This window comes from Rattus norvegicus, chromosome 17, assembly GCF_036323735.1.
Source record: "Rattus norvegicus strain BN/NHsdMcwi chromosome 17, GRCr8, whole genome shotgun sequence".
Lineage (NCBI taxonomy): Eukaryota > Metazoa > Chordata > Mammalia > Rodentia > Muridae > Rattus > Rattus norvegicus.
In genome coordinates this window covers 68,468,817-68,496,147 of record NC_086035.1, presented here as the reverse complement: position 1 = coordinate 68,496,147, position 27,331 = coordinate 68,468,817, and positions in this window count along the sequence as shown.

Below are 27,331 nucleotides of genomic sequence, written 5' to 3'. Positions count from 1 at the left end.
AGAAGGACCAGAGGTAAACACAAGGGCAGGGAGAAAATGAAAAGCATTTGAAAAGCCTTTGCTTCTGAGCTCCTTTGCCCTGTTCAACCTTCTACCTCCTCTCTTTCCTTATTGCCCAGGCTCCTTTGAAGATCTTCTCTCTTTTTATTCCATATAACTCAAGTGTCTAACATGGTTTTGTAGTATAGTAGCCATTCACTTATTTGGTCAATAGTTCCTAAATGTATTCAATAGATACTGAAAATATCATGATTAATCAAGATGGCCATGGTTAGTAGTCCTATGTACTAGCAGTCTGATGTAGAAAATGAATATAACCTCCAGTATCTGTACCATTGACTTTTCATGGCAAATCAAGGAAAGTATAACAAGAAAAGGAAGATGGGTTTGAAGACACAATGGTGTAAAATAATTTGATATATCCTGGGATGAATGTTAAAAAAATGAAGAATGCATTCTGGAAGGGATTGTCCAATTGACATCTAAATGAAAAATAGAGGTCAGTTAGAAACTGAATGAGTGTTCACAGTAGTTCTAAAAGAGGGAAGAATATGTGTAGAATGCCTTCTTCAGGAGGAAACCCATGTTCAAGAACACCCTGGAGAGACCGGATGTATATGATGATGATGAAGCATGTAAGTAGAGTATTATATATTCTTAGACATTTTGCTCTTTATCCCACTACTGTAGTTATTATGGTAGTTAAAAAGTAGGCAATATATCATATGTTTCAAAAGTGATTACATGATCAAATATACTTTTAATAGTTCATACATACTGTGGTGTTGCGAGAAGCCACAGCAGGTCCATACCATGAGAGAACTCGTATGCAGGCTCTGGATTTCAGGTGATAATGTCTTGATATAGGTTGATAAATTGTAATAAGTCTTCCACTCTAGCAGAGGATGTGTTTGTAGGGGAAATTATACATGTATGAAGGCAGGTAGTATATGAGAGATCTTTGTAGCCCGCATTCAGTTCTCCCCCAAGCCCAAAGTCACTCTAAAATTGTTGTTTTTACAAATAATTATAAAAAAATCCAACACTCTCTCTAAAATGAGAAAACCAAACATAGAAACAAAATTTGGTCATATTGGGTGGTTTGGGACAGAAAGGAAGAAAGAAATGATTGGATTTACTTTCTTATCAGAAACAACTTAAATGAGCCTCCAAGGTTTGGTGCTGAGGTTGTGCAGTGGAGTGTGGAAGAAAGAACAACAGACAGCATCCTGTGATTTATCACACTTGCTCTCTTGAGAAGGTTTCCTGAATGTGGTGAAAGACAAGGAAGGGAAGCAGAGTCCTGAAGTCCCCATTAAATTAAGAGCCCAACCTATACCATGGGAAAGATAGGAAAGTGAAAAAGAGCACAGAAGTGGGCTGGAGTGAAGAACTGAGGTCCACAGAGCATGAGCTCAGGCTGTCTCTTCAGTGTGTTTCTGGAATGTTTAGAGGATGATACACATACGACCAGACACCAAACCAGAAGGAAAAATGCTGCTTGAATGGAATAGTCATACGTAGCTGACGATGGTGCCTATGCCTACTAGTGATTCTAAAACTCACTATGTCTTATTAAGAAATTCTGTTTTTTTTTCTCCCTCAGGTGTGGAACAATGCTGACTCTACAATTAATATTTCTATCTTCTTAATAAATGAGGGCTTCTGCCTGTTCTTATTGCATCTTGTTTTGTCATATTTGATTGTTGTCTCGTGGAAGACTGCTTGTTTATGAAGGAAAATGGAGGGGGGGTGGATCTGGGTGAGAGAGAAGGATCTGATGTGTATGGGGGAAGCTAATAGGAGTGGAGGGGGAAAACTGTGTTCAGGATGTAATTTATGAGAGAAGAACCTATTTTCAATAATAATAATAATAATAATAACAACAACAACAATAATAATAAAATAGAATAATCCCCAAAACACAAAGTCCAAAATAAAGAAAAAATTAGATGTTTCCTAGTAATCTACTACACCCTAGAAACAAATGTCCTTAGAATATTTATTGTAGAAAAATTCTTTTTTTTCTTTTTTTCCCCCACCCCCACCCTCTTTTTTTTTAATATCAATTGAACCCAACATGTGTTCTTCTGTTGAGACAGTGACTGTGACAGGCAGGTGCTCCTAATTCCACTGGCCATTAGTGTGGTCAAAATTAGACAGAACAAGTGAGTGACTACACTTGCCACATTGACTCTTCATAGAAAACACAATTTCGGGGGCAGAAGAGATAGATCAGCAGTTAAGAACCCTGAATGCTCTTTCTGAGGATCCAGGTACAATTCTCAGTACCAGGATGGTATCTGAAACTGTCGCCGTGTCTATCTCAGTTGATGTCAGTTCTAGGAGATTTGACATCGTCTGGCTTCTCTGAACCTGCATGCACATTACGCACAGTCATGCATTCAAGTAAAACAGCACACACATAGCTGTTTTTCAATTTCAAAAAATTGGGGGAAAAAGTGGTTTTGGAAAGAAGATGTCCTGCAAGGGTGGGTTTTGTAACCTGAAGTATTCACCCCTTTTTATTCTCTTTAAAACTATATAAAATCATTCTGTTGCAGTATTATTTAATATGGAAATCACATTACTATATAGGAAATAAAGTCTGGCTTCAAAAATAAAAAAGTATTATTAGGGTATAAATACATTCAATATCCAACAGAACCAACTAACCAACCAAGTTGCAAAGTTTGAAATTGCTAAAGAAATTACCACGTATTCAGAGAAGAAAACTATACACTGTATAATGACAGTCAGAATCTCAAATGGATTCAGACAAGACCCAGGTGACTGAATTAGGAGATGAGAACATTTCACTACTATTCCCATCATGTTGCGCCTTTTTTTTCAGTCCAGTTTTTCTGACTCTGTCTTCTGTCATGCTATTTTCTCTGCTGGATGTACCATTATCAAATGTATACAGATTATTTGAACATATTCTTTAGAGAACAACTCATATACCAATTCTACTGAGTTGTTCAAGATTCTGCCACATCATCTTGTATGCTATGATAATCCAATGATAGTATTATTATTCAGTGAGTATTTGCTTTGTCTTAACTCTATGAATAATTATCTGAGGGCAAGGGTGAGATTCCATTCACTTTTCTTTCTCCTCTAACACAAGTGAGTGAGCATTGTGTAAAGTCACATTGGGAGCCCAGAGAGGTGGCTGTGGCAGTAAAGTGCAAAAATGTGCTTCTTGTGCAAGTATGAGGAACTGACTGCAGTGTTTAGTAGCCACATAAAATGCCAAGATTGGTGGTGGCACCTGTAGCCCAGTGTTCACTGGACAGAGACAAAAGGATTCCTAGGGCTTCTTGAGAAGCCAGTTCATCCAAATTGGTGATCTCCAGGTCAGTGAGAGAGACCCTGTTTCAAAAAGTAAACTGGGGAGAGACTGAGGAAGACACCTAATCTGTACACACACACACACACACACACACACACACACACACACACACACACACACACACACGTGCATGCACACACACGTTCATGCACACCCACACACACACACGTGCATGCACACACACGTTCATGCACACCCACCCACACACACACACGTGCATGCACACACACACACACGTACATGCACACACACGTACATGCACACACACACACGTGCATGCACACACACGTTCATGCACACCCACACACACACATGCATGCACACACACGTGCATGCACACCCACATACACACACACGTGGATGCACACACACGTGCATGCACACCCACACACATGTCAAATTGAGTAATTTGTTGCACACTTACATATGGATGGAAAAGAAGTAATTGGCATATACCTCTATAATCAATAAATATTTAGGCAACAGAGACATCAGCTATGCCAATCAAACCCATGTCAATGCATGCTTTTATTCTGTACATAGCAACCAAGATACCAAATACAATGGAAAAAATGACCCAGGTTAAACATTTATCACTAAGAGATGGATTTAGTCTCGACTGTAGTCAAACAAGCTCTAGTAAGTTCAGCAAAATACATTGTAATGAATTTTAGCTGAAGCGGGCCAAGCCTTTAGCATTCCTGGAAAAGAGCACACATATCTTGAATATATTTGTTTAACATTTTCTTTCCTGATTCTCTTTCTGAAGGGCTGTAGACATTGCTGATCTATGGCCTTAAGGGGAGAATTACAGCTGAGTCCATATCCTCTCAATATTTTTCAGACAGTTTGTATTTTTCTAGAGTAAATTTCCACCATCAATAATTCTCTAGAGTTTATCCTACCAGGACCATTGTCAACACAGAACACTGTTTACATAAGGACAGTATTCAAATTTATGATTACAGGAAATCTGATTCTTGACTATCATTATTTTTGTATATATATGTATATAACTTTTATTAATTTTATTTTTTGATAATTTCATACATGTATATAATGTATTCTGTTTACTTTCACCATTCAAATTTTTCTGTCTTCCACCTACCCCAGTCAAGAGATTTTCACTTTACAAGCCTCTTTTAACTCTTTAAAGAGTCAGGCCTCTTTGTTTCATCCTTTTATCCACTGAGTTTAACTAGGGCCATCTGTGTAATCAAGAAGTTTGAACCATTCCTTGGGGCCTCCTGGGCACACAATTTCAGACAATGACTATCTCTACCTTGGAACCTACAAGTATCCAATAGTTGAGTAGGTTAGTATAAGTCCCTCCCTCATCTATGATTTACTGGTGACAGGCCTAATTGTGTGCAGGCAAACAGAATTACTGTGAGATCATTCTTGAAATATCCATATTGTCATGGCCAGGGGATGTCATGTTGAATCTTCTGGTATTCATATATATATATATATACATATATATACATATATATATACATATATATTGTGTATTCTGGTATTCATATATATATATATATATATATGTATATTGTAATACTCCCTGAGCCTTAGAAGGGATGTCATAAAGGTCCTAATTAGGGCTGAGCACTTGATTGCCATTTATTATCAGTGCCATGAGCATCCCTAAGTCTCTGTATTGATCACAGTTCATTTTGCACCCTCCCCTACACTCAGCTATTAGCTACTGATGAGGTCCAGGGAAGAGGAAGTCATTGTCTTAAGCTGTGTATCAACAAGTGAGTCCATCAGGCTCCCAAGCATCACTTGAAATTAGCAATCACACATATGTCCTGGTTAAACTCAATGGGTCACATGACAGAACAAAACCACATGAATAGGAGAAAAAGATTTGTGAGGAAAGAGGGTTGATGGGTAGAAGGGCGATAGGAGAGAGTGGTTGGTGAGAGTAACCAGAAGGCTGGGCCTATTGGTTATTATTATTGAATATTGAATACATTCTCATAGAACCCATTCACTAAATGGTACTATCAACTTTGTTTTACTGATGAGGAAACTGAGAATCAGAGAGGCAAGATTTTGAAATAGCAAATCTAATAGTCGCACTAGGAGTTGATTTGAACCTGGCCAGTCTAATCTAAAGTTTAGGCACCCGTCTGTCTGTCCGTCCGTCTGTCTGTCTGTCTGTCTGTCTCTCTGTCTGTCTCATTTATCATCTCTCTTTCTCTTTCTTTCTCTTCTTCCCTCCCTCCCTCCCTCTATATTATCCATCTATCTATCTATCTATCTATCTATCTATCTATCTATCTATCTATCTATCTATCTATCTGTCATCATAAAAATGGGTATGGGTATATTCATCCCACATTCATGTGTAGGACATATCAGAGGACAATGTGCAGGGTCAGTTTTCCTTTCTACCAGGCTGTTCCTGGGATTGAACTCACTCAGGTTATCAAATGTGGCCCTAAGCACCTTTACCCACTACATCATCTTGACAGCCACTTTCCTTCAAGTTTATAGCTCTTTCTGCTGTAGAACAAGCAGTTATAGCATAAGCCTTCATGTGTAGCTGATAACAAAGCATAAACACATGCAACTTAAGCATGAAGATATGTTGTAATTATGGCTTGCATTCACTTAACATCTCCACCTCTATTTTGAGATAAGGTTTTATGGAAGACTGGTGTAAGATTCTAGGATCTTTGTTGGAAGTTTAATGGCAGAAGATTCGAAAATAAACTGATTGTGGGGTAGAGAAGAGTAGGCAGGGACTCATGAGTAAAGAAGTCTTCCAGGCTAGTCTCTAATTCACTATGTAGTCCAGGATTCTTTCCCTATCTCTACCCACTTCCTGAATGCTGTAAATTCAAGTGTGCCTTACCACACCCCTTTCAGGACCGTGTGTTAATTATAATAAAGAGGTAAGACCACATAGAATTCATAAGAATAGAGTTGGATTTCATGTAAGGAACCCACCTGGGAAGGTGTTATAGCTGGAAGTGAGACCTTCTATTCCTCACTGTCATATCTGTTTGACAAGATATTGGCCTTTCCTCCACCCATCACATATTACTCATCAGCCTGTGTTGGACAGGGCCATGGTTACTGTACCCCTAAATGACCTGAGCTGAACAAGTGTGGCTTTATCTTATCTGGATTTCCTGCTGCCTCTTTTTCTAGAGTTTCTTAGACTCTCTGAGACTTTATAATTAGACAGTTGATCATTAACAGTGCTTATTTTGAATACCATATCCCTGATGAGGTGTAAGATTCTATGATCTTCCTTGGAAGTTTAATGGCAGAAGATTGGAAAATAAACTGATTGTGGGGTAGAGGAGTGTAGGCAGGGACTCATGGATAAAGAAGTCTTCCATGTCCACTGGAGTGTTGAGTTCTGTGTGCTCTTTGCAGGCTGACCTCTGTCTTTAATGGGAGGGTGGAGTCTCTTGCTATTATGAAATCAGAGCACTGGTGAGTGTTAGCCTCCAGGCCTTCTGCAGTGACCAGTTAGTCTTCCAGTAGCTTCTGTGGAGAATGAGTCTGTGGGTGTTCTCCATTCTGTTGACTCTGCAAATGGAATGCAGAAAAGAGCAAATTATCACATTCGATTCTTAGCTCTTGTCTTTTAAAATGGGGATGTCCTTGTGCAAGTCTGTGCTCAGTGACTATCATTCTGCTAGATCCTTCTAAGGGGAAACTATTGGAAATAGGCTGAGGTCTACCTCTCTGTTTTGCCTCTTTTATCCTTCCTTTCTTCTTTATTTTCTCCCCCTCTTCCCTCTTCTTGCTGTTGCGCAGAACATTCATGTTTAAAAACAACTTTCTGACTCATCTTCTGTCTTTTTGTATAATATGTTTCCCAAAGTAGATTAATTGCGAAAACAGATGTGCCTATAGGTATTTGACACATGGACTTTCAGAAAGGATGATTTACTGTGCATATTATCAAGTGTGGCTTGGCGGTATCCCATAGTCCCAATTAGACCCTGGGAGAGATGGTGTTAGCACAGAGGCTGCAGCAAGCCTGAGATAGTAAGGTCTAATGTCTACACCAGGGAGAGGACTAAAGAGGGTGACTGCCAATTGTTGAAAATAAAGAAGTATGGTTCATTTGCAAAAAGACTTTAGGGTTAATTCAGGTTGTGCTTATCTTTTCAAGGTCTGATAGACTCAGGGGAAACATTTCTCATGGGAAAGCAATAGTATCTGGGTATCATCTTTAAAAGGTTATAAGATCAACTTGGTAGTATAAGTTGGTAAAACGTATCAATGCTCTTTACTCTAGATGGTGATGGGTGATCTTTGTGGTCAGTGCTGAATCAAAGTAGGTTTTTGGGCTGACAAGAAGGGTGATGGGCAGAGGCCAAGCATGACAACATGTTAACTTTTAGCTATGAGGTCATGATCTTTGTGCTAGAATATGAACTTAACTGGGAGAGGGCAGAGAAAGACTCCAGTTATTGCAGGGAGTGGGTTGGGCAATGACCAGTTATGGATATAGGAATTAGAGAAATCCTCTTCTTGGAGTACAGGTACTGTCTGCTCTGTGATATATAGCACTTCTGCATATCTTGATTTGAGAAGGTGGAAGGCACAAGATGATGTTTGAAATAAGACAATATTTTCTATTGTGAACCTAAACCCACCTATATACTTCAGTCGAATGGTCTCCAAGTCACCAAGACTATATTTGATGAGTTGGCCAACCTAAGCAGACTTCAACCTCTGAAAGAGATAACAGGGCTGTAACTTACTGCTTCTCCTAGAAACATTGGCAATGGAAGAAGTTGAGAAAACATGTGAAACTCCTAATACTGCTCTTTTAATGATTCAAATATGTGGCACCAACCCTGGGCATGAGTTTAGAAAGTGGGGCTGGTCTTGTGCCTCAGATGTCCTTTGTTTCCAAAGCCTGAGTCATATAAGTGAGCGGCATTTTGTTCTAAGAATGAAAACTTGCAATTTGCAAGAGTAGGTAGACAGATTTTGTTAAATTTCTTGGAGTAGAAGCTGAAGAGATGGCTCAGCAGTTAGGAGCTCACATTGCTGTTGCAGAGGACTGGTGTTTAGTTCTGAGCTCCCAAGTTGAGCAGCTCAGAACCTTCTATAACTCCAGAAGATTCTCCTGGACTCCATGGAGACCACATGCATATACACAAACACACTCTCTCACACACACATAGTAGACACACAGTTAAAGCAATATTTTAGCAATCCCTGTAGCAATGCTAGCTGTGGCAGTTTTTCTACAATTCGACTGGGAATGTGACTACTCATTTGTGTCCTCTGCAACAAGGGGGCTTGTTCCCTTGCAGTGACAGAGAACCCTGCCATTCACTTCTGCTTTCACAGCAGTTCCCAGAAAAGCATGTCATTTCCTCAGTTATCATCATTAGTCTCTTCAATAAAACTCCTTAAGTATTCCATAAACCGAATTTAAGGCTGTCCAGGGAACTTCCTGGTATCCATCCATCTTCTCTCTCCCTTTCCCTTTTATATATTAATGATTAGTGGCTATGACATTGCGGCTGTTTCTATTTCTTCTTTCCCCACAAAGAGTAGAAAACCTCTCATACCTTTAAGATGAAATAAATGTTCTTGATGTGTTTTGGATGTGCTACCCATCCCATCATGGCAACACGATTCTTTCCATATTTATTTATTATTTTTAAAATCACTTTATTTTTACTCATGTGCACGCATCTCACTTTGTGTGTGTGTGAGCCTATGTGTGCAGGTACACAAGAGGGCATCAGATCTCCCAAAGCTGGAGTTATAGGGGGTTCTTAGCTGTGCAGCATGGTGTTAGCATTTGAACTCTGGCTGCCTTGGGGGATCATCAAGAGCTCTTAACTGCTGAGTCATCTTTCCAGCCCTATCTAAAATTTTCTATTCTAAAGAGAGAAGTAGCATTTCTTCCTAACAGTTATGCTGTAGAAAGGTGCTGATTGTCCTATCCATATCCTTTTCCCCAAATAATTTGAAAAACTAACTGTCCCTTTACTTGTAATGTTTATTCATTGCTCGGCTTTTCATTACAGCTATCAGGGCATTCTCTTCTAGCTGAAGGTACAATTGCCTACATTTTAGACCCTACTAGATTCTAGGCTATTGTCTTTCTTGCTTTTAACATATTCTTTGAGAATTCTACACATGTATACCACTTTTTCTGATTCTTCCCTTTCAAATATACTTTAAATTTTTGTCTTCTCCCTAGAGTGACATTAGCGACACCCATATACGCGTCATGTTGGTTCATCTACTGTAGATGGTCAACCCATCAGTGAACACAACTGCAATTACAGTCAAATTTCTCTTCCAGCCATCAACTGTCAATAGATCATTAGCTAGTGGTAGTAGCTCACAGGCTGGGAGATTCAGATTGATAGATTGGCTTAATCTCACACAATTCTCAGGCAGGCTACTGTGTGGTTTTTTTTTTTTTTTTTTGCATGTGGATACACTGTAGCTGTCTTCAGACACACCAGAAGAGGGCATCAGATCCCATTACAAATGGTTGTGAGCCACCATATGGTTGCTGGGAATTGAACTCAGGACCTCTGGAAGAACAGTCAGTGTTCTTAAGCGCTGAGCTATTCCTCCAGCCCTATTGTATATTTTTATATTTCTGTTTATTAGAGTCAGGGTCTCATTGAGTGCAGCTCAACTTTGAACTCATCATGTAGCCCAGGCTGGTTACCTACTTTTACCTCCCTCTATGTGCTTGAGCAGATCATAGATGAAGCAGGGGTTGGGGTGGCTCAACTCAAAGCCCTGGGTCTGGGCCTCAGTGGTAACTGTGCTGGTCAGTCCATCAGCTCTCCTGTCGTGGATCCTTCCTTTACTAGCAAAATATTGACCCGTTTTATAAAAACTTCTTCCAAAGGATTGATTTGTTGGTTAACAAAGTAATGCAACTAGATGATGAAAATATTTGGTATGGATTATGTGTGCTAACATTTATGTCATTTTTCTTTAGCAGCTGCAAACATTTTAGTGACTTAAGCACACGTCTGCAGTGGTCTGTGTTTCTATCTATGATCTTCCTCTCTCAGGAAAAGTCGTCTGCTTCAGGGCAGGTCTGTCTTCACCTTTGTCTAATTTTCTTATTTGATCAATTTCCTAGTGACAAATGGAGATACTAACATGGAAAGTTTTGTCATACTGCATTCGAAATAATGGAGGGGTAAATCCTGTAGGCACCAGGAATATTTTCCAAAATATACATGGCTGCATAGCATTAACTCTGCCCATAAATCGGCATCATTGCTGGATGTGCTGGGCCCCAGCTATAATTTCAATCCTTGGAAGGATGAAACTGGAGAATTGTCATGGGTTTGAGACAAGCTCAAATTATAGAGCTATTCAGGGTCTGCTGGGTTACACAGTGAAACCTGATATCACATACAACCACAACCACAATCACAACCGCCACAACAATCACCACCAATAAGCAAATCCAAACTAGGAAATTAACTAACCAAACAACACCTTTCTATACAAAATATAGCAGAGTCTATGACTTGGACCTACCAGATTACTCTGTTCAGATCGCTATATAGCAATTTTCTTCTTTATCTATTTCAGAAGTGAAGTGAAACCCTAATGATGGAGGGTAATTTTGGCTTAGGTTATTTAAAATTTCTCTCATCTACTATCTATCTATCTATCTATCTATCTATCTATCTATCTATCTATCTATCTATCTATCTATCTATATCTATCTTCATCATTGTCCTCCACTATCCATTTATATCTGTCTTTCTGTCTGTCTGTCTGTCATCTATTTATCTGTTTACCTAGTTGTGTGTGTGGTATATACATATGTATACACATTTATCACATGTATGTGGAGGTCAGAGAGGAATTTGTGGAGTTAATTCTCTTCTTCCATTTTGATACTGGGAATGGCACACACAGTAAACATGCTGGGCAGCAAGAAGTTTGACAGTCCAGATTTGGATTTTATACTTAAATCATATTACAAATTTAAAACTTATATAGGAAAATTACAATGATCCCCAAGGAGCTGTAGAGAACAAAACCCTCTATAGCAGGTCTGAGAAAAATCTTTGATTTCCTTTGATCAGGATTGTCCAAGAGATTCCCCCAAATGTTATAAGTCATTGTTTTTTATAGCTGAGTATACTCCATTGTGTACATGTACCACATTTTCTGTATCCATTCCTCTATTGAGGGGCATCTAGGTTCTTTCCAGCTTCTGGCTATTGTGAATATGGCTGCTATGAACATGGTGGAGCATGTGTCTTTGTTGTATGTTGGAGCATCATTTGGGTAAATGCCTAGGAGTGGTATAGCTGGGTCTTCAGGTAGTGCAATGTCCAATTTTCTGAGGAACCTCCAGACTGATTTTCAGAGTGGTTGTACCAGTTTGCAATCCCACCAACAATGGAGGAGTGTTCCTCTTTCTCCACATCATTACCAGTGTCTGTTGTCACCTGAGTTTTTTTTAATCTTAGACATTCTAATTGGTATGAGGTGGAATCTCAGGGTTGTTTTGATTTGCATTTCCCTTATGACTAAAGATGTTGAACGTTTCTTTAGGTGTTTCTCAGCCATTCGGCATTCCTCAGCTGTGAATTCTTTGTTTAGCTCTGAACTCCATTTTTTAATAGGGTTATTTGTCCCCATGCAGTCTAACTTTATGAGTTCTTTGTATATTTTGAATATGAGCCCTCTATCAGTTGTAGGATTGGTAAAGATCTTTCCCCAATCTGTTGGCTGCCATTTTGTCCTAACAAGAGTGTCTTTGCCTTACAGAAGCTTTGTAGTTTTATGAAACCCCATTTGTCAATTCTTGATCTTAGAGCATAAGCCATTCATGTTTTGTTCAGGAAATTTTCTCCAATGCCCATGTGTTCGAGATTCTTCCCCAATTTTTCTTTTATTAGTTTGAATTATCTGGTTTTATGTGGAGGTCCTTGATCCACTTAGACTTAATCTTTGTACTGGGTGATAAGAATGGATTGATCTGCATTGTTCTACATGCTGACCTCCAGTTGAACCAGCACCATTTGATGAAAATGCTATCTTTTTTTCCGTTGGGTGGTTTTGGCTCCTTTGTCAAAAATCAAGTGCCCATAGGTGTGTGAGTTCATTTCTGGGTCTTCAATTCTATTCCACTGGTCTGTCTGTCTGTCCCTGTATCAATACCATACAGTTTTTATCGCTATTGCTCGGTAATACTGCTTGAGTTCAGGGATAGTGATTCCCCCTGAAGTCCTTTTATTGTTGAGGATAGTTTTAGCTATCTTGGGTTTTTTGTTATTCCAGATGAATTTGCAAATTGTTCTGTCTAACTCTCTGAGGAATTGGATTGGAATTTTGATGGGGATTGCATTGAATCTGTAGATCGCTTTTGGTAAAATGGCCAGTTTTACTATATTAATCCTGCCAATCCATGAGCATGGGAGATCTTTCCATCTTCTGAGGTCTTCTTCAATTTCTTTCTTCAGAGTCTTGAAGTTCTTATTGTACAGATCTTTTACTTGCTTGGTTAAAGTCACACCGAGGTACTTTATATTATTTGGGTCTATTATGAAGGGTGTCGTTTCCCTAATTTCTTTCTCGGCTTGTTTCTCTTTTGTGTAGAGGAAGGCTACTGATTTATTTGAGTTAATTTTATACCCAGCCACTTTGCTGAAGTTGTTTATCAGCTTTAGTAGTTCTCTGGTGGAACTTTTGGGATCACTTAAATAAACTATCATATCATCTGCAAATAGTGATATTTCGACTTCTTCTTTTCCGATCTGTATCCCCTTGACCTCCTTTTGTTGTCTGATTGCTCTGTCTAGAACTTCAAGAACTAACTGAATAAGTAGGGAGAGAGTGGGCAGCCTTGTCTAGTCCCTGATTTTAGTGGGATTGCTTCAAGTTTCTCTCCATTTAGTTTAATGTTAGCAACTGGTTTGCTGTATATGGCTTTTACTATGTTTAGGTATGGGCCTTGAATTCCTGATCTTTCCAGGCCTTTTATCATGAAGGGGTGTTGAATTTTGTCAAATGCTTTCTCAGCATCTAATGAATGATCATGTGGTTTTCATCCTTCAGTTTGTTTATATAGTGGATTATGTTGATGGTCTTCCACATATTAAACCATCCCTGCATACTTGGGATGAAGCCTACTTGATCATGATGGATGATTGTTTTGATGTGCTCTTGGATTCAGTTTGCAAGAATTTTATTGAGTATTTTTGTGTCGATATTCATAAGGGAAATTGGTCTGAAGTTCTCTTTCTTTGTTGGGTCTTTGTGTGGTTTAGGTATAAGAGTAATTGTGGCCTCATAGAATGGATTCATTAGCACTCTGTTTCAATTTTGTGGAATAATTTGGATAGTATTTTTATTAGGTCTTCTATGAAAGTCTGATAGAATTTTGCAATGAACCCATCTGGACCTGGGCTCTTTTTGGTTGGGAGACTTTTAATGACTGCTTCTATTTCTTTAGGAGTTGTGGTGTTGTTTAAATGGTTTATCTGGTCCTGATTTAACTTCAGTACCTGGTATCTGTCTAGGAAATTGTCCATTTCCTCCAGATTTTCAAGTTTTGTTCAATATAGTCTTTGTAGTAGGATCTGATGAATTTTTTGAATTTCCTCTGATTCTGTAGTTATATCTGCTTTTCATTTCTGATTTTGTTAATTTGGACACACTCTGTGTCCTCTGGTTAGTCTGGCTAAGGGTTTAATCTATCTTGTTGATTTTCTCAAAGAACCAACTTTTGGTTCTGTTGATTCTTTGTATAGTTCTTTTTGTTTCTACTTGGTTGATTTCAGCTCTGAGTTTATTTCCTGCCTTCTATTACTCCTGGGTGTATTTGTTTCTTTTTGTTCTAGAGCTTTTAGGTGCTGCTGATATATGCTCTCTCCTGTTTCTTTCTGCAGGCACTCAGGGCTATGAGTTTACCTCTTAGCACAGGTTTCATTGTGTCCCATAAGTTTGGGTATGTTGTCCATTTTCATTAAATTCTAAAAAGTCTTTAATTTCTTTCTTTATTTCTTCCTTGACCAGGTTATCACTGAGTAGAGCATTGTTCAACTTCCATGTATATGTGGACGTTCTTCCCTTATTGTTATTGAAGACCAGCATTAGCCCATGGTGGTCTGGTAGGATGTATTGGATTATTTCTCTCATTCTGTATCTGTTGAGGCCTGTTTTGTGACTGATTCTATGGTCAATTTTGGAGAATGTACCATGAGGTGGTGAGAAGAAGGTATATCCTTTTGTTTTAGGATAGAATGTTCTATAAGTATCTGTGAAGCCCATTTGGTTCAAGACTTCTCTTAGTCTGTCTATGTCTCTGTTTAATTTCTGTTTCCATGATCTGTCCATTGATGAGAGTGGGGTGTTGAAATACCTACTATTATTGTGTGAGGTGCAATATGTGGTTTGAGCTTAGGAAGGTTTCTTTTATGTATGTAGGTGCCCTTGTATTTGGAGCCTAGATATTTTGGATTGAGAGTTCATCTTGGTGCATTTTTCCTTTGACAAATATGAAGTGTCCTTCCTTATCTTTTTTGATGACTTTTGGTTGAAAATTGATTTTATTCGATATTAGAATGGCTACTCCAGCTTGCTTCTTCATACCATTTGCTTGGAAAATTGTTTTTCAGCCTTTTACTCTATGGTAGTGTTTGTTTCTGTCTCTGAGGTGTGTTTCCTGTAGGCAGCAAAATGCTGGGTCCTCATTATGTATCCAGTTTGTTAATCTGTGTCTTTTTTTGGGGGGGGAATTGAGTTCATTGATGTTGAGATATATTAAGGAATAGTGATTGTTGCTTCCTGTTATCTTCATATTCGGAGGTGAGGTTATGTTTGCATGCATGTCTTCTCATTGCTTTGTTGCAAAACAATTAGTTTCTTGTTTTTTCTAGGGTGTAACTTGCCTCCTTGTGTTGGGATTTACCATTTATTCTTTGTAGGGCTGGATTTTTAGAAAGATATTGTGCAAATTTGGTTTTGTCATGAAATATCTTGGTTTCTCCATCTATGATAATTGAGAGTTTTTCTGGATACAGTAACCTTGGCTGGCATTTGTGTTCTCTTAGGGTGTGTATGACATCTGTCCATGATCTTCTGGCTTTCACAGTCTCTGGTGAGAAGTCTGGGGTAATTCTGATAGGTCTGCCTTTATATGTTACTTGACCTTTTTCCCTTACTGCTTTTAATATTCTTTCTTTGTTTTGTGCATTTGGTGTTTTGACTGTTATATGACGGGAGGAGTATCTTTTCTGGTCCAATCTATTTGGAGTTGTGTAGGCTTCTTGTATGTTTATGGACATCTCTTTCTTTAGGTTAGATATCTATCATTTTGTTGAAGATACTTACTGGTCCTTTGAGTGGCGAGTCTTCACTCTCTTCTATACCTATTATCCTTAGGTTTGATCTTCTCATTGTGCCCTGGATTTCCTGTATGTTTTGGGCCAGTAGCTTTTTCTGTTTTACATTATCTTTGACAGTTTTGTCGATGATTTCTATGGAATCTTCTGCTCCTGAGATTCTCTCTTCTATCTCTTGTATTCTCTTGGTGATGCTTCTATCTATGGCTCCTTGTCTCTTCCTTTGGTTTTCTATATCCATGGTTGTCTCCCTTTGTGCTTTCTTTATTGTTTCTATTTCTATTTTCAATTCCTTCACCTGTTTGCTTGTGTTTTCCTGTAATTCTTTCAGGGATTTTTGTGTTTCCTCTCTAAGGGCTTCTACTTGTTTGTTTGTGTTTTCGTACATTTCTCTAAGGGAGTTCTTTATGTCTTTCTTAAAGTCCTCCATCATCTTAATCAAATGTGATTTTAAATCTAGATCTTGCTTTTCTGGTGTGTTAGGATATTCAGTGTTTGCTTTGGCGGGAGAATTGGGCTCCGATGATGCCATGTAGTCTTGGTTTCTGTTGCTTGGCTTCCTCTGCTTGCCTCTTGCCATCAGGTTGTCTCTGTTGTTACCTTGTTCTGCTATTTCTGGCAGTGGCTTGACCATCCTATAGGCCTGTGTGTCAGGAGTGCATTAGACCTGTTTTCCTGTTTTCTTTCAACCAGTTATGGTAACAGAGTGTTCCTCTTTCAGGCATTTAGTCGTTCCTGTCTACTGGTCTTCAGGTGTTCCTGTGGGCGTGTGTCCTTAGTCCACCAGGTCTGTCATTTGGAGCAGAAATGTTGGTCTTGCCTCTGGTCTTGGGCCTGAAGTTTGTCTTTGTGGCTGGGTTTCAGTTCTCCATGAGGGCAACAACCAGAAGGGCCTGCCCCTACTTCTGGGTCCCTGTGCACAGGGGGTCTTGATGGCACTAGTTGTTTTTTTTTATTCACTTTAATCATAAGAATTGCATTATTTCTTCCAAGAAATGTTTCATGACTCACTCTTCTCTCTCTCTCTCTCTCTCTCTCTCTCTCTCTCTCTCTCTCTCTTGCTTTTTAAATTTTTTCATCTTTATTAAATTGGGCATTTCTTATTTACATTTCAAATGCTATTTGCTTTCCCAGTTTCCAGGCCAATAACCCCCTAACCCTTCCTCTTCCCCTTCTATAAGGGTGTTCTCCTCCCTATCCTCCCCTCATTACCTTCCTCCACCCAACAATCCCGTTCTCTGGGGGTCCAGCCTTGGCAGGACCAAGGGCTTCCCCTTCCGCACTAGTTGTTTTTATCTAGAGTCAGAAATATGGGCAGAGAGTAGTCTCCTCAGGTTTCCCAGGCATGTCTGCCCCTCTGAAGGTCTAGCTCCCCCTCTCATGGTATTTGGGTGCAGGGAGCTCTTTGACCTAGTCCCTTCAGATCCGGGCCCACACTGGACTGCAGGGCTCCTACAGCTTGAATGTCCCTATCTTCCTGTTCCCAGAGGCCCTATACAGTTTCCTCTTGGGCTTGGGATGTGGGCAAAGGTGAGCAGTAGTGTCGGTCTCTTCTGCCCTGCAGTCTTAGGAATACCCACACGTCTGGGCGATGAGCTCTCTCTCCCACGGTGTTTGGGGGCTGGGTCCTGTGGGCTGGGATCAGCCCTGTCTTTTTTTAAAAATAAAATTAGGGTTTTATTTTAAATTAAATAATTAATTATTTAAAAAATTAATTTGATCTTTACGGATGGACTTTATATCCCACTCATGGCCCCCCTCCTAGTCACCCCTTTCCACAATCCTTCCTCCATCCCCCTTCACCTTCTTCTCTGTGCAGGAGGGGCTTCCCCTGGCTATCCCCCAACCTCTGCACTTCAAGTCTCTGGGAGGCTAGGTGATTCCTCTTCCCCAGAGGCCAGACAATGTAACCCAGCTAGTAGAACATATCCCACATGCAAGTACAGGCAACAGCTATTGGAATATCTTCCCTTCAGTTGTTTGAGACCCACATGAAGACCAAGCTGCACATTTGCTACTTACGTGTGGGAGGCATAGGTCCAGCCTGTGTGTATTCTTTGGTTGGTCTTCAGTGTCTAAGAGCCTGGAGAGTTCAAGTTAGGAAGACTGTTCGACTTCCTGTGGATTTCTTATCCCATTTGGGGCCCATAATTCTTCCTCCTATTCTTCCGTATGGGTCTCCAGACTCCATTCACTCTTTGGCTGTGGGTATCTGCATTTTTCTCCATCAGCTGCTGGTTGGAGCTTCTCAGAGATCAGCTATGCTAGACTCCTGTCTGCAAATATATCAGCATATCATTAATAGCGTCAGGGATTGGTGATTGCCCATGGGATGGGTCTCAAGTTGGGCCGGTTATTGGTTGGCTCTTCCCTGAGCCTCTGTTCATATCCCCATGCCTGCATTTACTGTAGATAGGATAAATTTTGGGTTGAAAGTATTGTGGGTGGGTTGGTATCTCTTTCCCTACATTGAGGTTCCTGCTTGGCTACAGGAAGTGATTTCTTCAGCTTCCATATCCTTAAGGTTGTGAGTCCCAGCTCACAACCAATCCTCATTGATTCTTAGCCTCCTCCCTTATCCCAGGTCTCTGTCTCATCCTGGAGATGCTCTCTATCTCCTCAGCCCAATCAATTGAAAATTTCAATTTATTTTCATGGCTATTTGGCCATTTCTACTGTTCCTTCCAATACCTGATCTTGAACTCCACATATTTCCCTCATCATTCCTTCTTCCTCCTACCTCCCTCCATCTGCTCCCATAACTATTTTATTGCCCCTTCTAAGTGAGATTCAAGCATCCTCACTTATGCCTTCCTTCTTGTTTAGCTACTCTGAGTCTGTGGAGTATAGCATGGTACCTGTATTTTATGGCTAAGGTCCACTTATAAATGAGTACCTACAATGCATATCCTTTTGGAACTGGGTTACTTCACTCAAGTTCCATCCATTTGACTGCAAATTTTATGATGTTTTTGTTTTTAATAGCTGGATAGTTTTATATTGTATAAATATACCACATTTTCTTTACCCATTCTTTAGGAACATCTATGTTGTTTCCAGTTTCTCACTAGTACAAATAAAGCTGCTGTGAACAGAGTTGAACAAGTGTTTTTGTGGGATGTTGGAGCCTCTTTTTGGGTATATGTCCAGGAGTGGTATAGCTGAGTTTTGAGGTAAAACTATTTCCAGTTTTCTGAGAAACTGTCAAATTGAGTTCCAAAATGGTTGTACTAGTTTGTACTTTCACCAGCAATGAGGAGTGTTCCCCTTGCTCTGCATCCTCATCCAGCATGTGCTATCTCTTGAGTTTTTGATTTTAGCCATTCTGGTTGGTATATGATGCAACCCCAGAGTTGCTTTGATTTGCATTTTCCTGATGACTAAGGACTTTGGATATTTCTTTAAGTGCTTCTAGGCCATTTGAGATTCCTCAAAATGGCATCTCTCTCTCCCCTTTTTCCCCCATTTTTATTAAATTGGGTATTTCTTATTTACATTTCAAATGTTATTCCCTTTCCTGGTTTCCTGTCCATCAGCCCCCTAACCCCTTCCATCCCCTTCTATAAGGGTGTTACCCTCCCCATCTATTCCCCCCTTACTGCCCCCTCCAACAATCCCCTACACTGGGGGGGGTCCAACCTTGGCAGAACCAAGGGCTTCCCCTTCCACTGGTGACCAACAAGGCGCATATGTTACATATGCAGTTGAAGCCCAGGGTAGTGGTTTATGTTGTGGTTTGCCCTGGAGTTATCTGTATTTTCATTCTAATTCCACTGCCCCAAGGACAGCTGCCTATTCATGTACTCAGGGCTCAGGTGACGTCACCAGAACCTTCTCCCCATTTAATTTGTAAAATACAGGTGAGGGCAGGTACAGGATAGAAGGAGGACTGTCATTGAATGAGAAGGAAGGATGGATGGGAGAAAAGTTTTAAGGAAGAGGAGGAAACTGGAACAGAAAAGAAGAAGAGACAGGAGGGACAGAAGGAGAAGCAGCTGTGGAGACAATATGGAAGCTGATGTTAAGATTCCACTGTGTGGGGGCTGGGGATTTAGCTCAGTGGTAGAGCGCTTACCTAGGAAGCGCGAGGACCTGGGTTCGGTCCCCAGCTCCGAAAAAAGGAACAAAAAAAAAAAAAAAAAACCTAAGATTCCACTGTGTGTATTTACAGGTTGTTATGAATGTTCTTGAGGGATTGATGTGTACTGGGCTTTGTATATTTAGGTGGGCAATTATATCTTATAAATTGGGTCTAAGGTTATTGTGTTGTATGTTCTTTCATACAGTGATTTAAGTGTAAGAATGTGTATGGCGGCTAGAGACACTGGGCCACTATGGAATTAGGATGTGTGTATCTGGCAAGAAAACCTGCCATGGGAACTAGATAGGTAGAGAGATTGCTGCCAGGCTCAGAGAGAGGCCTTTGGCAGAGGGATGGAACAAAGCAGGTGAGAGGCTTTGCCGACTGAGACTTGAGATATATAACAGATTTCTTGGGGCACTGGGGTGCTGAACCTAGAGCTGGTAAAAGACAGCATTTTATTTTTTACATTTTTACAAAAGTTTCAGTCTCTGGAAGCTCTGGTTGGTTGGCATTGTAGTTCTTTTGGGGTAGCAAGCCCTTTTAGCGCTTTCAATCCTTCCTCTAATTCCCCCAAATGGGGTCCTGTTCTCAGTTCAGTGGTTTGCTGCTAGCATTCACCTCTGTATTGGACATATTCTGACTGTGTCTCTCAGGAGAGATCTATTTCCAGTTCCTGTCAGCATGCACTTCTTAGTTTCATCCATCTTATCTAGTTTTGATGACTGTATGTGGGGCAGGCTCTGAATGGTTGTTCCTTCAGTCTCTGCTCTAAACTTTGCCTCCCTTTCTCCTCCTATGGATATTTTTGTTCCCCCTTTAAAGGAGTGAAGCATCCTCATTTTGGTCATCCTTCTTGAGTTTCATGTGGTCCGTGCATTGCATCTTGGGTAATTCGAGCATTTGAGCTTATCAATTAGTTCATACCATGTGTGTTTTTCTGTGATTGGGTTAACTCACTCAGGATAATATTTTCCAGTTCCATCCATTTGCCTATGAATTTCATGGAGTCATTGTTTTTGATAGTTGAGTAGTACTCCATTGTGTACATGTACCACATTTTTTGAATCCATTCCTCTGTTGAAGGACATCTGGGTTTGTTCCAGCTTCTGGCTATTATAAATAAGGCTGCTATGAACATAGTGGAGCATGTGTCTTTGTTGTATGTTGGAGCATCTTTTGGGTATATGCCCAGGAGAGGTATAGCTGGGTCCTCAGGTAGTAAAATGTCCAATTTTCTGGGGAACCTCCAGACTGATTTCCAGAGTGGTTGTACCAGTTTTCAAACTGACCAACAATGGAGGAGTGTTCCTCTTTATCCCCATCCTCACCAGCATCTGCTGTCACCTGAGTTTTTGATCTTAGCCATTGTGACTGGTGTGAGGTGGAATCTCAGGGTTGTTTTGATTTGCATTTCCCTGATGACTAAAGATGTTGAACATTTCTTTAGGTGCTTCTCAGCCACTCGATAATCCTCAGTTGAGAGTGTTTTGTTTAGCTCTGTACCCCATTTTTTTAAATAGGGTTACTTGGCTCTCTGGAGTCTAACTTCTTGCTTTCTTTATATATTTTGGATATTAACCCTCTTTCGGATGTAGGATTTGTAAAAATCTTTTCCTGATCTGTTGGTTGCCATTTTGGCCTAATGACAGTGTCCTTTGCCTTACAGAAGCTTTGCAGTTTTATGAGGTCCCATTTGTGGATTTTTGATCTTATAGCATAAGCCATTGATGTTCTGTTCAGGAAATTTTCCCCAGTGCCCATGTGTTCGAGACTCTTCCCCACTTTTTCTTCTATTAGTTTGAGTGTATCTGGTTTGATGTGGAGGTCCTTGATCCACTTGGACTTAAGCATTGTACACAGTGATAAGAATGGATCGATCTGCATTCTTCTACATGCTTACCACCAGTTGAACCAGCAGCATTTGTTGAAAATGCTATTTTTTTTCCATTGGATGGTTTTGGTTCCTTTGACAAAAATCAAGTGATCATAGGTGTGTGAGTTCATTTCTGGGTCTTCAATTCTATTCCGCTCGCCTCTCTGTCTGTCTCTGTACCAATACCATACAGATTTTATGACTATTGCTTGGTAATACTTCTTGAAGTGAGAAGTTCTTTTATTGTTGAGTATAGTTTTAGCTATCCTGGGATTTTTTGTTACTCAAAATGAATTTACAAATTGTTCTTTCTAACTCTATGAAGAATTGAATTGGAATTTTGATGGGGATTGCATTGAATCTGTAGATCGCTTTTGGTAAAATGGCCATTTTTACTATATTAATCCTGGCAATGGTATCTCTTAAAAATGTCAGAGAATCTCCATTCAGGAAGTTTCTTCATCATGGCTGCCTAAACAAAACCCAAACAGGGATGAAAACAATAAATGTGCTAATGTGCACAGAGGAAACCTTTGGCGTTCAAACTGTGACCAAAGAACTAAAGCAACCAGGAAATGCTGAGAGTGGGAGCAAGAGTCTCTCCTAGGGAAGAAGTCCTAAATTAGTTACCCAAGACCAGGTAGTCATATGCATATGAAATCATATGCACATGAGTAACATTGTATGGACTGAACCCATTTTATTTCTATATTTAGTATGTAGAATACATACATACATACACACACACACACACACACACACACACACACACACACACACACAAAACTTAGAAAGAATCTACCAGCACTATAGTGCTTCAAAAGAAAGCAACCCAGTGAGCACACAATTGGTGAGGGAATGAAGGACCCTGAGTGAGTTGAATAGCTCATCAGACTCTCAGTTCATGGACTGATGGAATAGAGTTTCCTTGCAAGAGGAACAAACCATAGTCAGATCCTAAACAGTCAACAGAGAGAAAACAGATTAGGTAATTGATGAAAAAGATACTGGCAGGCTAGTATTGGCTGCAGAGTGCCTTGTCCTTCTTCCTGATGTCGTCAGGAAGCCTTGCTTACTGAGCTTCACTTCTTACTCCTGAAGATGGCATCCTCCTTCTCCTTTGGTCCTTTTCATTAGTCACTCTCACTGTCACATACCCTACCCTAATGTGCTTATATTCCTATCTGGGCAACTTGAACCCTCTGTTATACCGGGCAGTGATCTTTTTTAAGCAACTAAAAATTCTAAGTGTATTGCAGGGATGTGGAGAGAGTGCTTCTCATTCCCTTTTGGTCAAAGCTTTAAAATTAAGGTGGAGTGTTTCCTAATTGTGTTGTGCATCTATGAATCATACTGCTTTGACAATAAGATAAGTGTATGCCAGGAAGCGGAAGAGATATGGTGAAAAGTGACATAAACACACGCAGACATATCCATGGACTCTCTTCTAAGTGAGAAAAAGCTTGATTTGTATCAATGACAACTGAAGTAGTTCTCTCTAGCACTTCAGGCTCTGATGAGATTTGACATTTTAAATAACATATTTGATCCTGGGTTGAATTAAAGAGCAAATAGAATTAACCTATACGAGATCGGTTTTGTAAATGCCAAATGCTAATCTCTGTTGTTACTTAAAATGCCATTATTATTGATAATTGTTATTAATTATAAAAACCCCATACCTTTTGAAACAAGGGAACTAGAAAGGTCATTGAAGAAAGTAGCAAAAAATGAATTTAGACTTAAAGTTTTGAAGAACCAGTGACAGTTTTGGAGAAAATGTACAGAGCTGAAAGTCTGGGTAAAAGATTATAGTCTTTCGAAAGCACTCAAGTTTGAGGGGATGGGAGGTAGTGAGGTCCAGGAGGCTACTTGAAATGTTTGATGATGGACTGAAGCTCATTGGAATAGCAGTGAGGGAGCAAGGATATGTGTAACTTCCAGAAAAAAAATTCTAGGGCTTGGCACAAGTGTGTCTTGCTTTGTTCCTATGAAAAACATTACTCTTTCATCTAGTACATGACACCAAAACACATTACTTTACATAGTTTCTAAGGGTAAGCGATAATTTATGAGCGAGTTACTAGGCATTAGTTTATTGATCAGGTTAGAGGCAGGATGTTGGCCAGAGCTATTCTCACGTGATGGTTTAAAAAGGACATAAAGGACTGAGGGCCCTGTTTGTCTATCACATAGAAGTCTTTGGCTTCAGTTTTCCAGAGTTGCCTACACTAGGCTTGGTGGTAGTAACTCATTACTCCACCACTCATGTAGTGGAGGCTGGAGGATCGGCAGTGTAGGGTCATTCTCTGTTGTGAGTTTCAGCCCAGTTGAGGATACAAGAGACTTGGTTTCAAGAAACAAAAAATTGGTCCGCCTCCATGTCGAGGTGAATTCCCCAGGACCACCAGTGAAAGGGGAGATTTGGGCTTCCTTGAAACTATTCTCTGACTTCCACATGTATACAGTGATACAAGCACAGCTACCCATGTACACACACCAAATGTAGTGGCTAGTTTTGTGTGTCAACTTGACACAAGCTGGAGTTATCACAGAAAAGGAGCCTCAGTTGTGGAAATGCCTCCATGAGACCCAGCTGTAAGGCATTTTCTCAACTAGTGGTCAAGGTGGGAGGATCGAGCCCATTGTGGGTGGTGCCGTCCCTGGGCTGGGAGTCTTGGGTTCTTTAAGAGAGCAAGTTGAGCAAGCCAGGAGAAGCAAGCCAGTAAGAAACATCCCTGCATGGCCTCTGCATCAGCTTCTGCTTCCTGACCTGCTTGAGTTCTAGTCCTGACTTCCTTTGGTGATGAACAGCAATGTGGAAGTGTGAGCTGAATAAACCCTTTCCTCCCCAACTTGCTTTTTGGTCATGATGTTTGTGCAGGAATAAAAACCCCGATTAAGACACAAAAAAAACTTGGCCTGCCTTCAAGACAAGGTGGATTCCCTAGGACCACCAGTGAAAGGAGAGATTCGGGCTTCCTCTAAACTATTCTGACTTCCACATGTATACAGTGATACAAGCACAGCTACCCATGTACACACACCAAATAAACAAATAGTGTAATTGAAAATATAATTCATTTCTAAGTTCGTTTTTGGGCTATGAGCAAACTTGGGCTCTTGACATGTGAAGGTTTTCTTCAGAGACACTCTAACATGACTTTTACCGTAGAATGTGATGATAAACAAGAGAAAATGCAGAATAATGAGACTTGCCTCCTTTCCCACTTAATATTGGAAATTATGGAGCACACCTTCTCTGTATAATCTTGAAGGATAAGAAACCACACAAGAATATGACTTTCCAAAGCGAGAGGACTCTGGAGACCAGCTTGCATGCTGCTTATGTCACAGGGGAAATTTTGCAATGAATGGGATGGAGAATTACTGTGTTTATGATTGAAGCCAAGCTGAGGGGGTAGTAGACTTACAAGACAATGCTGAGTTCTTGAAAATCAGCTTTGGGAATCTCCACTCATAGCACCCAGGTAATAGTCTACTATGCATTGGAGAGGTAAGCCAATGCGGAAAAGGAAATACATTGGAAGGAGATGTAGATGAAATCGGCCCTGTAGAAGACGATAGTGCTCTCAACCAGGTATCAGCATGAGCATGGACATCAGCATGAACTGGGGTAGACACTACTCAAAATAGGCTGAATACACTATGAAGAGTATTGGAGGGAATGCCTTTCCCTGGTCATGAGATCACATTAGGTAGAAGAAATAAAGGAGTTGACTTTAATCCACTTTCTGATGGTTTATTTAATGGAAAACATTTTGGACAATTGTTCTAGCTATTTACTTTTTCTGTAATGAATACCATGGCCAAGAGCAACTTGCTATGAAGTTTATCTCAACTTACAGGTTAGAGTCCATGTGCAGGGAAGGCAAGGAAGGAACAGATGCAGAGTCCTATGGAGGATTGCAGCTTACCAGTTTGTTCCCAGACTCACATTTAGTTAATGCACCAGTTTTACATACATAGGGAGAGGGCCACACACAATTGGGTGTGTTCACCTCTATCAATTACCAATCATGATAATGCTTCACAGACATGCCAACATGCCAGTATGATGGAGGTGATACTTAAATATGGTTTCCTTTTTCTAGGTGTGTCAAGTTGACAAGATTGGCCATCATGAAGCACACAGTCAACTAAAATAAATAGAACAAGTGGATTTAGTAATGAGATCTGTTGTCTGTTCCTTTGATATTGTTACTTTTGCTTTGCATTTATAAATTATTCTTCCTTTCCTACCTTCACTCTGTCCTCTACCCTTCTTTCCCCCTCTTCTCTTCTTCCGTTTCAAACCGGTCATCAAGAAATTAATTGATAACAGTATTTTGAGTATCTGTGGATTAATTAGAAATCACACATTGCTATCTGATACAATAACATGTTTACAAATGATGAGCCAATATCTAGTCCTAGAGACTCTCTTCCTTTCTGTTTCCATTATTGTGAGCATCAGTTCATTTTAAATTAGAGAGTACAAGTAGAAAAATAACTTTAAAGAGGTAAGAAAGTCATAAAAAGCAGAAATAAATAACATTCCCACAGGTTGATATATTTGCCTCCACTCTTTCTAAGAGCTCTGGTGTTTTATGCATAAAACATATTATGCCTTTTTCTTTGTTTTAAAGTTGAATTCTTTTGAGATCTTATGACATAAGATAATGTACCATTTTGCTGTTTTGTAGAGGAAAGGAGGTTCATTTCTTCTCTCTGGCCTGAAAACCCTCATTCTCTCCTGTCTGCAGCCTGGGTATAATCAGACAGCCCACAGTAAATGGAGCCCGTGCTCTAAATGAGGTCTCACACAGTGTGGGGATGATTTCCATGGTCTAATTTGAGCTACCTCCATTTATGCTTGACAGGGAGCCATTTTATCCTGTCTATTCATGACTTTTGTTTTTAATGGCATCACGACTTTGAGAAATTGATCCTCTATCTAGCATTGCTTGAAACCTTTCAAAGCATGTTTGTACTGTGATTTAAAATTTGTGATAATAACACGCATGACTATGTCTATAGACGCTCATAGGGACAGAACAGATTTGCTTGTATACAAAGTACACAAGACACGTACCAACATTCCCACTTGCATTCCATGGGTTCTCTTCAAATTGGAAGCTGTGCAAAAGAGTTTTATCTTCCAGGGATGCAAAATGCATGAGAGCACTTTTCAGTCAGAGAGCTTTCAGGACGGAGAAGGAAGCAACATCCAGGAAAGCTGGGCACAGCTGGAGATGTCTGCCAGTAAATACCAACTCAGACCCCTGTGCTGCTGTCAACTGCTTTCTTGAGAACTGGCAAGTTTTCTAAATGGACTTTGAACATCTACATGTGTAATTTGTAATTAATCCATTGTACAATGTCATTCAAATGCATTTGACCTTCCCCTGCCCCCTGAAATAGTCCCATTATTAGGCAGTTGGGAGTACTTTCCTGGTTAGTCTTTCCAATGTAATTGTTCTAAGCTGATCCTATTTTAAAGACACTTGGGAAAATGTGCCTGGCTTGTGAATTACATTTAGTTCTGTGCTTTCAATGGGAGAGGACATACTGCATTGATTTACTGTTTAGCTTCTCTCTCTCTCTCTCTCTCTCTCTCTCTCTCTCTCTCTCTCTCCTGCATATCACCACTCTTTTTGAGTTCTTTATCCCTGTTC